Source organism: Magnolia sinica, chromosome 1 (genome assembly GCF_029962835.1).
Source record: "Magnolia sinica isolate HGM2019 chromosome 1, MsV1, whole genome shotgun sequence".
Taxonomy (NCBI): Eukaryota; Viridiplantae; Streptophyta; class Magnoliopsida; order Magnoliales; family Magnoliaceae; genus Magnolia; species Magnolia sinica.
The window spans coordinates 90,807,646-90,821,166 of NC_080573.1; positions in this window are offsets into that span (position 1 = coordinate 90,807,646).

The window sequence follows — 13,521 nt, forward strand, 5'->3', positions numbered from 1 at the left end:
AACATTATTCTTATAATGTGGACGTCAAACCATCATTGCTCCCAAGGTACGACCTGCCATAAACATCATTACATAAACTATGATGGAATCACACATTGCAATGGACCTTAAGGACATCCTATTGAGCCTCGACATATGGGCCTTAGATAAATCAAATGGGCCGCATCACATGGGCCTTAGACTGATCAAGTGGGCCGCATCAATGGGTCGTACCAATGGGCCTTATGTACATTGCAATGGGCTATAACCCATGGGCCTTGAATACATCACAATGGGCCTCATAACATGGGCCTCATATATATCAAGGTGGGACTCAACAACAGGCCTCATACACATCAAGGTGGCCTCAACAATGGGCCTCATACACATCAAGGCGGGCCTCAACAATGGGCCATAAATATGACAAGTGGGTCACATCACATGGGCCATATGTATATTAAGTGGGCCACACCCAAATATAGGTGGTGATAAGGATTTCCACTATTAAAATTCCCAAGGGTCTACTGGTGGACGTTCAAACCCACAGTTTTCTATAATGTGGTCCACCTGATCCTAGATCTGTCTTATTTGTAATCCCAAGCCTTAAAATTATCTGACAAAATGGTTGGATGGTTTGGATGCAACACATGCATCATGGTGGGTCCCATAAGGATGGACGGTGTGGAGAGAACACATACATCATTAAGTGGGTCCCCCGTCCAGTGCTGTGGATGGTGTGGACAAAACACATACACCATGGAGGGTTCTACCGTCCAATACTGTGGAGGGTGTGAATAAAACACCTACATCATTGGTGGGTCCCACGTGGGGCCCACCCTAACGTTAATTTTCCATCCAATCTGTTAATAAGGTCATACAGACCTGGATAGAGAGGATAAACAAATTTCATAATGCTTAAAAACTTCTGTCAACCCAAAAATGGTTTCAATGGTAACCGTTCAATCACACTGTTTCCTGCCGTGTGGGCCACCTGAGTTCCACACACGGCTGATTTTTAGGAGGGGACGCATTGCCCTAAAGGGCCCTTCAAATGCACGACGTTGCTATTCAATGCACATCACGGTGGGGGCCACACATGAGACCCACGTCCTTGGCCACTGTCCCACACAGCAACGCTAGAGGATGCACTCATCCTCTGGACGGTCAACAACAGCAGCAGGTGATGCTACTCTCTTTCTCCTGTATATATTTTTTTAAAAAAATAGTAATTCTGCGGATTTTCATATGTGAGGCCCGCATCAAGTGAATCCGACCCAGCCATTGCATTCCATGGCTCAAGAAAGACTAAACAAGCCCAATATTCAGCATATTTCGGTGTATAGAAAATTAGGGTGGATTTCAATGGTAGAAAATATTGTTCTCTATGATTTGGCCGGCCAGATAGTCAAATTGGCCTCATCTTTCGGATCAACGCCTAAAATGAGTAAGGGAATGGGATGGATGGTGTGGATTAGATCAATACATCAAGGTGGGGCCCGCATGAGCAACCCACCCAAAAATCTTAAATATATATTTTATTTTCGTTGCTGTGAGTAAATCCACTGTCTGTTAACGCTTCATTGAGCCCATGTCTAGCATCCCTCGACGCTGGACGGCTTGAATAAAAAAATCAAGGTGGGTCCCACATAGATGTGGCCCACTTGATTTGGATCAATCTGATACTTGTGTTTCCTATCACCAAAGGGTAGGGTCCACATGGCTTGGACGATATAGATCCAACACGTCCATCAAGTGGGTCCCACTAAGGCGGACAACATGGATACACTGCATACACCATGGGGCGAATAATTAAGGGAAAAGAGAAAGAGAGAGGAAGAGGTACGTGATGATAGAGGGACCCCGGCACTACGGGCCCTCCCTTCCATGATTTACAACATACATCAGTGGGTCCCATTACATATGGGCCCACCGGTCAAAATCAATAGTGGAGATCCTTTCTCCACTGAAATGCAAGGTCTAGATGACTTCATCCATGCAAGGAAAATAAACATCATGATGGGGCCCATGGAGAATGGCCCCATTATGGGATGATCATGAGGATCAAGGTGGGCCATCAGCCACGCCTAGGGTCCAAAGTGAAATCCGTACCATCAATCGATAGACCCCACTTAACCCATCACCAAAACCATGCAATCTAGGCCCATAGAAACACCCACCATTCGATCTTCTTGGTCCGATGGAACGCCGATCTCCTTGTGCCTAACTTTGATGGAAGATGATGAGAAAGGAAGAGCTAGGATAATAGATCTTGGGGTGGGAAGTAGGCCACACAACACATTTTTCTCTCTTGAAAATGGCTTGGACGTGCACTACTTCTTACTTAGAATTTTTGTGAAGAGAAAGAGAGAGAGAAGGGATGGTTGTAAGAGAGATGAGTGATGGATGTGAGGTGATGGTTGTACTTGACATGTATGGGTGTGTAAGAGAGAGGGTGAGAGAGAGTTGATTTTGGGGTTGCTCTTGTACTTGACATGAGGTGATTGATTGATTGATTTGAGTGATTGATTGATGGGACATGTTGTAGAGATTTTCTTGGGATTGTAAATGTGCGGTATTTTACTCGAACTGAACGCGGGTCCACATCTTCTGGCCGGGGTATCGGATCAGTATGCAAGACGCGGTGTTAGAACCACGGCGATGGTGCGGTCGCAATAGTGAAAGTCTCAGATTGAGCTGACTCAGATCTATGGAATACGACTTAGGATTGTGCGCAAACGTCGATTATCAGTCGTGAATTGTCGAAATTCGACGGGAAGGATCGAGGAAGTCTATGGAATGGTACAAACTAGGATACGGGCCTTACAGCTCTCCTCACCTAATAAAAATTTTATCCTCGAAATTTAAACTACAACACAACCAATACAGAGCTTACCAAGGGAGGGAAATTCTATCAGAACACAACATCCCAACATAATCAAACACCTAAGGGATGGGGATAACGCCCACGAATCTAAGCCTCCTCCTCCCAAGACGCCTCATCGACACTATGATGACCTTAAACAGGGATACTATGTAGCCTCACAATCTCAATGGTAGGGAGCTAAATCAAAAAATCTCTAAGTTATTCGAACTCGGGGATCTGATCATTCTAAGTTCTCAACAATCATATAGTGAAAGGTAGTTCTTAGTAGATATGTGATGTTATCTTTAGGTATTCCCAAGTTATGCTATAATACCATCTTCTGTCATGCCCCAAACCTGGAGATCGGACTCATAGGAATCCCGATCATTAAATTCGGTGCCGACAGCCTCCGTAATACCCCATTCTTGGCTCCCAGCACAGCATACGCCAGATTTAGATCCTGGGACCCTACAAGGAGGATTTTTCCAATGTACATTTATCTCGTAAGAAGCATAACCATAAGTTTACCCAAATCACAAGGGCAACATCATCATCACATATCCATTAATATAAATATTTGAATACAATGCTAAAAGGGAAATACATATGTCGAAATCAAAGCTCCATAAGACAGCTGCACGCTCCAAGCTCAACGTTGCTGCAACCTAATGCCACCTGCACACATCTATCGTTCATAAGCTTATAGAAAGCTTAGAGGGTGGTGAAAGTATGTGGACAAGATAAGTGTCAAGTATTCAATAAAGCCCATAAATCATACATCATCAAAATAAGTGGAAATGCTGACAAGATCATGAATCATACAATATCAGAGTAAGCGGAAATATACTGGTAAGTCCATGAGTCATATAATATCAGAGTACGCAATGCAAATCATAATGAGCCAAATATCATATACAGCGAATGCAATGCAATATGCAGATCCTACCAATCCGTCTAAGCCATATAAGTACAGAAACGTAGCAATCCAAAATGTCATATGCCGTGGATGAAATGCAATATGCGATGCGAATGAAATGACCAAGCTGGAATGAAGTCGGGATGATAGTACATAGTATTGTAGGCTATGGGGTCCATCATAAGGGAATTCTTTCCAAACCAGTCCCATACCTAAATTTGGATAGTCAAACACAATATGGTAAACTCCTGATCTCAGGTTAGTTGCTCGCCCCAACCGAAATTCTGGCCATTGCAAAGGTACACATAGCAAATGGTTGCACACCACCAGCCCGAGTGGATAGTGAATGGATGAATGAATGAGTATGCAACTCCTGCTCAGTATCCTGCCAGCATAGTAGCCTGCCAACCATCGATAGCTTGCCCAGTGTGGTAGCTCGCCCAGGCCTCAGCCCCGCCCACATCACATCGCCCACATCAGCGTTCACCCACGTGCGCCTACCCACATGTATAACAGTGACGGGGTGTCATACTATCATGTCAGTCCTCATATCAAGTCTACATATCAGTACGATTCCTCTCTAGGGAATCACCAAGGTCTATTACACTCCACACTGACTGTCGTCTCCTTAGCCGCACAGCCCAGCGAGTGGAAGAGACCACACTATCCGCCTGACCAGTAGTCTACCAATACCTACCCGGCTCGTCGATAACAGACCCATTTGCGAGCTGGTCAAACTCAGCCTAGCTTACCGCCCCCTCACTCGGGCGGATAAGGCCACACCCCCTCCCAACCGACTACGACACAATGGGAGATGCGGCCTACTAGTATTCGGTACTTGGACGCTCATGTTCCACTCAGTCTAGACGTTGGGGCGTTTCCTAGCCTCGGAGGTTCTGGGACTTTTACCCAAGGACATCCTAAGTGCCCACAGTGCTAGAACCAAGTATTTTCGGTGTCCCATCTGGCCATCCACGATGTGCCTGTTTAGGCCACGGCCCTGATGTCACTAGGGCGTACAATGATCATGTCACACATATGTGAGATGCATGAGTCATACTGTATAGTCATGCAACAATCCCACGCGTACCACGCGCTCTGTGGGTAACTCTTACCCATGAGTCCCATAAATAATCTGCCCAATGGCATATGTAATGATCAGTCACTACGCATATCAAGCATACATATGATGTGTATGGGCATGAGTCATGGAGTTACACTAAGCATGGTATAAAGTGATGAACTATCCTTACAAAAAAGATGGGCCTAGATGGCCTACACACCACAAGTGTCGGCCTATTAATGGGCCCTAAGGAGAGTTTATAATGCGGACATTTAACCATCATTACTCCCAAGGCACGACCTGTCATAAACATCATTACATAAACTATGGTGGAATCACATATTGCAATGGACCTTGAGGACATCCCGTTGGGCCTCGACCCATGGGCCTTAAATACATCAAATGGGCACATCACATGGGCCTTATATTGATCAAATGGGCCACATCAATGGGTCATACCAATGGGCCTTATGTACATTGCAATGGGCTATAACCCATGGGCTTTGAATACATCACAATGGGCCTCATAACATGGGCCTCATATATATCAAGGTGGGCCTCAACAACAGGCCTCATACACATCAAGGTGGCCTCAACAACGGGCCTCATACACATCATGGTGGGCCTCAACAATGGGCCATAAATATGGTAAGTGGGTCACACCACATGGGCCATAAATATGGCAAGTGGGCCACACCACATGGGCCATATGTATATCAAGTGGGCCACACCCAAATATAGGTGGTGATAAGGATTTTCACCATTAAAATTCCCAAGGGTCTAATGGTAGACGTTTAAACCCACGGTTTTCTATAATGTGGTCCACCTGATCCTAGATCTGTCTTATTTTTAATCCCAAGCCTTAAAAATTATCTAACAAAATGGTTGGATGGTTTGGATGCAACACATACATCATGGTGGGTCCCATAAGGATGGACGGTGTGGAGAGAACACATACATCATTAGGTGGGTCCCACTATCCAGTGCTGTGGATGGTGTGGACAAAACACATGCACCATGGTGGGTTCCACCATCCAATATCGTTGGTGGGTCCCACGTGGGGCCCACCATAACGTTAATTTTCCTTCCAATCTGTTAATAAGGTCATACAAACCTAGATAGAGAGGAAAAAAAATTTTATAATGCTCCAAAACTTCTATCAACCCAAAAAGGGTTTCAATGGCAACCATCCAATCACATGGTTTCCTGCTGTGTGGGCCACCTGAGTTCCACACGCGACTGATTTTTGGAAGGGGGCCCACTGCCCTAAAGGGCCCTTCAAATGCACAGCGTAGATGTTCAACGCACATCACGGTGGGGGCCACGCATGGGAACTAAGTCCCTGGGCATTGTCCCATGCAGAAGTGTTAGAGGACGCGCTCATCCTCTGGACGAGCAGCAGCAGCAGCAGGCGCTGTTGGTCTCTTACTCTTGTATATTTTTTTTTGAAAAAATAGTAATCATGCAGTTTTTCATATGTGAGGCCTGCATCAGGTGAATCCGACCCAGCCATTACATTCCATGGCTCAAGACAGACCAAATAAGCCCAATATTTAGCATATTTCGGTGTATAGAAACATCAGGGTGGATTTCAATGGTAGAAAATATTGTTTTCTATGCTATGGCCCGCCAGATAGTCGAATTGGCCTCATCTTTCGACTCAACGCCTAAAATGTGTATGGGAATGGGATGGATGGCGTGGATTAGATCAATACATCAAGGTGGGGTCTGCATGAGCAGCCCACCCAAAAATCTTAAATATATATATTTTATTTTCGTTGTTGTGAGTAAATCCATTGTCTGTTAACGCTTCATTGAGCCCACGTCCAATGTCCCTGGACGTTGGATGGCTTGAATAAAAAAATCACGGTGGGGCCTACATAGACGTGGCCCACTTGATTTGGATCAATCTGATACTTGTGTTTCCCATCACCAAAGGGTAAGGTCCACATGGCTTGGACGGTGTAGATCCAACATGTCTATCAAGTGTGTCCCACGAAGGTGGACAACATGGAAACATTGCATACATCATGGAGCCAATAATTAATGGAAAAGAGAAAGAGAGAGGGAGAGGTACGTGATGATGGAGGGACCTCGGCACTATGGGCCCTCCCTTCCATGATTTACAACATGCATCAAGTGAGTCCTATTACATATGGGCCAACCGATCAAAATCAATGGTGGAGATCCTTTCTCCACCAGAATGCAAGGTCTAGATGACCCTATCCATGTAAGGAAAATAAACATCATAATGGGGCCCATGGAGAATGGCCTCATCATGGGATGATCATGAGGATCAAGGTGGGCCATCGGCCACGCCTAGGGTCTAAAGTGAGATCCATACCATCAATCGGTAGGCCCCACTTGGCCCATCATCAAAACCATGCAATTTAGGCCTATAGAAACACCCACCGTTCGATCTTCTTGGTCCGATGGAACGCTGATCTCCTTGTGCTTCACTTTGATGGAAGATGATGAGAAAGGAAGGGCTAGGATGATGAATCTTGGGGTGGGAAGTAGGCCACACAACACATTTTTCTCTCTTGAAAATGGCTTGGACGTGCAGTACTTCTTGCTTGGAATTTTTGTGAAGAGAAAGAGAGAGAGAGAAGGGATGATTGTAAGGGATGATTGTATTTGACATGTATGGGTGTGTAAGAGAGAGGATGAGAGAGAGTTGACTTTGGGGTTGCTCTTGTACTTGACATGAGGTGATTGATTGATTGATGGGACATGTTGTAAAGATTCTCTTGGGATTACAAATGCGCGGTGTTTTCCTCGAACTAAACGTGGGTCCACATCTTCTGGCCTGGGTATCGGATTGGTATGCAAGATGCGGTGTTGAAACTACGGCGACGATGCAGTCGCAATAGTATAAGTCTTAGATTGAGCTAACTCAAATCTATGGAATAAACTTAGGGTCATGTGCAAACATCGATTATCAGTCAGGAATTGTCAGAATTTGACGAGAAGGATCGCGGAAGTCTACCGAACGGTACAGACTAGGATACGGGCCTTACAGTCACTCCAGTAGAAATCGGGCTACCAGTAGCTCGAACAGAGACGTTCAATGAACAAATGAACTCAGAGCTAATGGCGTTGAGTCTTGACCTTCTCGAGCAATGAGGAGAATAAGCTCGGATCTGAATCGCTATTCGCCAGCAGCAAGTGATGTATTTCTACAATTCCAGGGTGAAAATTAGGAGGTTCAGAACTAGTGACTTAGTCCTTCGAGGAACGTTCCAAAATACTAAGGAGCCATGATTAGGAACTTTGGGCCCGAACTGGGAATGACCCTCCGTAGTAATGAGTACAAGCCGACCCAGTTCCTACCGACTGGAAGATCTGGATGGTCAACTCCTGCCTCATCCATGGAATGCTGAACATCTTAATATCTATCGCCCTTAGTAGATTGACACGAAGATCACTATATATTGACCAGCCTCAAGATAGAACTAATAAAAATCTGATGCAGTCTGATTCCTATTAGGTCCACTGTGTCTACCAGGTCCGACCAAGGTCCAATTTATAAGATTCAACCTATGGTCGACCTAACTACAAGATTCGACCCCCATCCGATCTATCTACAGGATTCGATCTATCTATCAAATCCAGATTAAATCCAATCTATCTACCAGATCTAACTCATCTATTGGATGCGATCTACTTATCTTCGAAAAACCTACGAATGAACACATTATCTCAAAAAAGGAGTAACTTTCATTGATAAAGCCCTGAAGGGCATGTTTACATCGTTCTACATTATTTATTAAAAAAAAAAAAGAAGAAGACGACGAAGAAGAAGAAGTTGGTCTTTAAGCCTCAGGGGGCTACTCGGGAGCTGCGTCATCACCAGATACGTCAGAGCCTGACTCAGTATCATCGAAGCCAGAGAGGTCTAACTCTGGAAAGGCCTCCTTCATAGTCTCAACACACTTTGAGAAGCCTAGCTAGTACAAAGAATTTCTATCATCCATGTACACCTGAGAAGACTAATATTCTTTGACGGTATCCTCTCGAGCTAAGGCAATATCTGCTCAGGTTTCTACCTTGATCTTATGGAGCTTTGCTTAGGTCTCCCCAAGCTTCGCCCCCACACCTTCGAGCTTCACCTTTAGCTCAGCCTCCCACCGAGCCGACTTATCAAAAGCCTATGTAAGAAGCTTCTTTGTGGCCTCCAACTAGGCCTCTAGAAAAGAAGCACGAGCTTGGGATTTTATGGCCTCAGATTCCTTCAGCACGAGCTTCTGATCAGCCTCGCACATTTTCCCTTGTAGCTGAGTGATGTCGCGATGCACCTTCAGCATGCAAGGGGCAAGCTACCAAGACACAGAGAGAAAGAATGAGCGAAGTCGAATGATTAGGGAGAAAAACGAACTACTTATGGAGACACACTTATCCCAATGAGGCTCTTCGTTATAGATGCGAGGATCGCATTTATAGAAGAATCCAACAAACGAAGGAACTCCTTCTTGGGCATGTTCTGATCTGCCCAAGACAGGAGCTCCTCAATAGCTCCGCGAATGCCTCACTCTTCCTCCTCCCGAACCTTCGAAGGACCATTAGAAGGTCAGCCAGTCTCTTCAGTCTCCATAAGCCAGGCCTCCATATAAGGCTCGGCAGCTCCGTGGACCTCAACCGCGGAGGCCTTTTCTTGAACAACCATCTCGACCGTCGCAACAGCAGCATCAGGGGCAGGTACCATAGTCGCTTCCCCATCTCCGACCTTCACAACAACGGGGTAAGAAGGGCCAACCTTCCCCTTGCTTTTGGAGGAGGTCCTTGCCCTCTTGTTTTTTGGCGCTGCTACTTCCTCTAGGGAAGGCACCTGGAGCTTGGAGGTAGGCCTCAACAAAGGACAAGCTTCAGGAATTTCTGCGTCACAACAAGAGGAAACTTAGTAATGAAATTCCATGAAAATTTTCTAAGTCCTAAAGGTCGGCCAAGATTCTTACCGAAGCGCTTACCGGTGAGGGCGAGGTCTAAGCCTGACTTGAGCAACAATTCAGGCTGGAGAAGTACTCTCCAAGATCGTTCCTCCTTCGTTAACGACCTTACTCCCTTGATTCAAGCAACTAAGGACAAACTAAAACACGTTCTGACCAACTAAGGATGAACTGAGTCCGAGGAATGCCGACCTAGTTCAGTACATGCTGTGGGGACCAAGTGCTAATGGAAGGTTAGGTCGGCCACTTTCCAACATCTAGATGCCCAAAACCACTTGTCCCTCTGTTCACAACCCCAAGTGTAGGGTCGTGATGCAATAATAATCTCGGTGAGACCAAGGTCGAATCCATAAGGACTGAACTTGTGCATCTTCTAAAAGTAACTAGAATTAGAACTAGAAGAAGATGAGAATCTAAATCTGGAATATTTGAGAGAGTAATTGTGATTAAAGTAATTAAAATTAGTGAATTTAAAGTTATGAACTAGGGTGTTAAGGATCCACTTATAGCAATTGGGAAGCTACCCTGCATAATTCAAGAACATAACTTGAATCAAAGTCCTATCCTATCCAATTGGTAAGAAGAGATTTGTCAGATATCTGAACTTCTCATGAATCTAATCATCAATGGATGAGAGTGGTGAAGATTTGGAAGTAATTCCGTCACCTAACCATGCCCATGAGACAAGGCAAACAACAGGATTTACCAATCCTACAACCATTAATAAGAGAATTGTGAAAGTTAGGAAGGATTTCGTCACCCTACCATGCTCAAGGGACGATGGTGAACAATGGGACTTACTAATTTCACAATCCCAATTCAGGACAAGAAGATATTTCAAGCTATCGCAGATATATTGTAATTTGTCACAACAAACCATTAAAAACTAAAATATTCATTCATAATCAAACTAGAATCCAAGAGAGTTTAACAAAACATGAATCAAAATGAAGCAAACATCCCAATCATGCTACAAGCTTACCTCTTAGCCCTAGCTAAGAGGTTTAGCTAACCATAGACATGATTGAACTAAAGACTCTTAAACAAAACAAAAGGTCCAGCTAAAGAAAAACAAGAAGAACTCCCAGACGGTGGCTCCACCCTTTTGCTCCACTCCTTAAACCCTAGAAGATGCTTAGGGATGCCCTAGGACCCCTATTTATAGTTTTAGGCCTTAGACTTTTGTATCGAGTAGAAATTTTCAGAAACCATCTCAAATTTACGCAGTCCGCGCAATTTTTATGTAACCCTTGACTGGTCATGGGCCATCCTCAAACGGTCGTGGACCACCCATGACTGGTCGAGCAGGACAGAGATTTTGAGGTTTTACTCACTGGAGTTCGAGTCGAAGCACTTATCTGGACACTTTTCGATGACATCGAAGATGCTTCAATGGCATCGAAGTATCGCAGCCTATATACAGTGGGTGCAGGTAGGATTTTTGAATTTCACTTCTCTCTTCCTCCTCCGCACGTCCTTCATCTTGGATCTTTAGTATGTGCATTCTTGATTCTTAGTTTCATCAGATCCATTCTTGGCTTTGGTGATTCTTGAGCGTTAAATCCATGCTTTTAACATCATTTTCAATCCAAGCTCTTAAATTCACCTTGCAACACAAACATGATTAAAATAGAACATTAAGCATTATCATGTTCATAAAACTAAGTAATAAATAGGGTCTAATATGGAATATTTAACCCTCAACACCCTCCAATTCTTATTGGATGAGGGGGGATCAGTAACGAGTCTCTCTCCAGTCCCCTGCCAGGCAGAGAGATAATACCATCCAGGATGGAATTTATTCAGCTTCAACTGACATAAGTGGAGGAACTTCTCGACAGTGAGCTTGAGCTGCTCTAGCTCGGACCATAAGACTGCATAGCCAATCAATGCCCTCCACCTATTGGGGATCATCTGCCCCACTATCCTCTGCAGATGGAGCATAAGGTTACACTGAAGGGCGACTTAGAAAATGGCTACAGCACCCTCTGCAGGACTTTCAGGTAGCTCATCCAGCGAAGGAACCTGAAGACCCACTGACTCAAGGATATGGTACCCTAACCAAATCCATGCCAAGTCAGCCTCAGTTATAGTTGAAGCTACAGGACCCTTTATCCCCTCCTCGCCTATGGATTCCTTCGGGTCCTCTTCTTCCCCAAACAAACCACGTTCCACCCTAACCGGCCTCTCTGTCGGGGAACTCTCCATCACCCTTAATAACTGCGACACCCGAAAATCGACATCGGCCATCATCACCAACGGCGACGGTGGGTTCAACATGGGACGAAGGCTACTTGCCCCAATGTCGCTGCCAGAAGCCCCCTCCCGTGAGCTTGAAGAGTCAGACATGGTGGCTTTTATAGATGTTGAGAGTCGCTAACAATGGAAGGAAAAAGAAATGAGGGGGCGAATAAAAAATGGAGCTCACTGGGGAAGAAATCACACCTAGTCACTGGAAATCGCCTCTATGGGTTATGGAAGACGATTGGAAGGGGAATAAAATGCAAATGGGCATATAAAGCGCATTAGGGCTTTCTTTATATAGGCAAGCTACAGGGTGACGCTCAAATGCGCCCATTAATGCGGGTTCCATACGACGTCCTCTCAACTACCCCCTCTCGACACGTGGTGCGACCCCATGCATTACTCAACCCAAATGTCGAGAATTGGCCACGTGTCATGTTCCCGTTGGTGTGACACCAAAACAGTGGCCTGGCAAACCACATGACCTCAAGCCACGAAACACCACCTCGACTATGCCGTATATAATTACTGACATGCCTCAACTACTGTGTTGGCCGTCATACTTGGCATTTATGATAACGTAACCTGACCTAAGCTACATTTGACTTACTTCCCGAGCCTCTGGAAATCAACTCAAAAGTAAGGGGGGCTTACTGTTGGGGGAAAAATAGAACAACTTATGAAATGGACCAACTCTACAAACCAGCATAGACCCAATAGGTCTAAACCACTTAAGAGGCGTCTACTGGCAAAGAAAGGTCAACCTTCAAGTACGTCAATACAACTGTAAGTCCACTTAAATAAGATACAACTGTAAGTCCACTCAAATGGCCGACCTATTGAATAGGTCGGCATAATCATACGTCGGTTATAGGTAGGTTATAAGTCGACCTAAACCATAGGTTGGATATATCTCAGCCATATGTCGGCTAGGGGTCAACCCGACCATAGGTCGGACATAGCTCAACCATAGGTCAACTTAACCTCTGACAAGGTAAATGCTGACTTGTCGAAAGGCTCAGCATTATCTACTTCTACTGTATCTGGTGCCCCCACCACCTGACCTTTTCCCGAACTAACAATCCAGGAATCCCTCCAACGGCCTGAAGATATCTTTCAAGATCTTTGGGAGATAAAATCAGATCAAGAAGATCTCGCACAACCATAATCTCGAGCAGATCCCTGACAGATCTGGAAACTTGTGCAGGAAGATCTCTGACATATCAAGAATCCTAAATGAGAAAGACTTCCTACAGTGTGATCTTCCCTCTCATATAAATAGGGGTGCTCCTAGCCAATGTGAGGTACGCATACATATCCTTATACTCACTCATATAAACGACTGGTAACTCTTTTCCTCAAGATCATCTCCTACAAAGACCCAAGATCCTGACTTAGGCATCGGAGGGTCCCTTATACTAGCTAGGTTCTCCTTTGTCTCTTACTTTCTTCCGTGTAGGTCACAGTGGGTTTACTAAGGAGAGTCTATCGGAAACTGCATCAACAATGG